The sequence below is a fragment of the Galeopterus variegatus genome, unplaced genomic scaffold (assembly GCF_000696425.1).
Source record: "Galeopterus variegatus unplaced genomic scaffold, G_variegatus-3.0.2 Scaffold3588, whole genome shotgun sequence".
Lineage (NCBI taxonomy): Eukaryota > Metazoa > Chordata > Mammalia > Dermoptera > Cynocephalidae > Galeopterus > Galeopterus variegatus.
Window position 1 is genome coordinate 98,430 of NW_007729699.1, and position 1,421 is coordinate 99,850.

Here is a 1,421-nt window from a genome sequence, read left to right on the forward strand (position 1 = left end):
TATATATATATATATATATATATATATATTTTTACCTTTTTCGTGACCAGTAAGGGGATCGCAACCCTTGGTGTGGTGTCGCCCGCACCGCGCTCAGCCAGTGAGCGCACCAGCCAGTCCTATATAGGATCCGAACTCGCGGCGGGAGCATCGCTGTGCTCCCAGCGCCGCACTCTCCCGAGTGCGCCACGGGGCCGGCCCTGTATCTGTGGATATTTAAAAGGCAATTAGTTAGATGCAATGGATGATTTTTATGTATGACAAATAAAAATTTTGTAATGTAAAATGTTAAAGTGCACTTAGAATATTACATACCTGTAAATAGCATTCTATAAATGCAGTGATAACCCAGACACTTTTCTCAGTTTTTTTTCTTAAATAATAAATACTTTATTTACACACTGAGAGTCATGATTTTAACATATTTCTCAAACAACCCATCAAGAGTTCAGTAGCTGGGTGCTGCCCTTGGAGTCAGTGTTAGCTGGCCCTCAGCTCCCATACACAGAACACAGAATGCTTTGAACTTTTCCTGATGGAACATTTATCCTTGAACCTAATTCACATAGGTACACATGGCCATTCTCATCCTCTGATCAGAATGCAAATTGCACAAGGTAGTGAAAACCATAGAGTTAAGAGCTAGGTGACCCATTGGGCAACTTCATTGACATCCATGTATCTCTAGTTTGGAATACATTATAACAGGCAAAAATGAATTACACAAATAATGAAAGAATAATAAATAACCTTGTGGAACCATTCTTGTAAAAATGGTTGTGTCTAGGCTTGAAGAAAGAATTAAGGGACATGTTAAGCTGGTGATACACTGGACCTCCCACCTACCTGCACCCCAGTGTGGAGTGAGTTTAGGCAGCTGGTGAGAGGATGGGTCATCTTCTTGCATGTGTCTCATGATGAAGGAGGTGGGAATAGATGACGAAAAAAGTCCAAAACTGCAGTCTGTTGAAGACTAGAGAGTCCTCACTTACTCCTCTTTTTCCCTGCAGGCATCAAAGAAGGGAGAGTATTTTTGCTTCCCAGGAAGGGTCTCAGATTTGAGGATCACATGATCACACACCCTTGTCCTCCATTAAGAAACTCACCTTGAGACCTCCCAGGATCTAATTTCATGACATAGAGAAATGTATGATTCTTATTAAGTGACATACATATGAAACAACATTTAAAGGCTTGATGCAAAATGCAGACCTGCAAAGAAGAGAAAACTAACATTTATTATACCAGACTCTTTATGTATTGTATCAGCCAGTGACCTCAGCTGCAACAACAGAATGCACCTTGGGCTGACCATACATTTTCTAAAGAATATCAAGAGCTTATATGTTCTCCAGGAGGGCAAGAAAATAGTTTGGAAGCCAGCTACCCAGAAACAACACCCCAAATTACTCCACTGACTG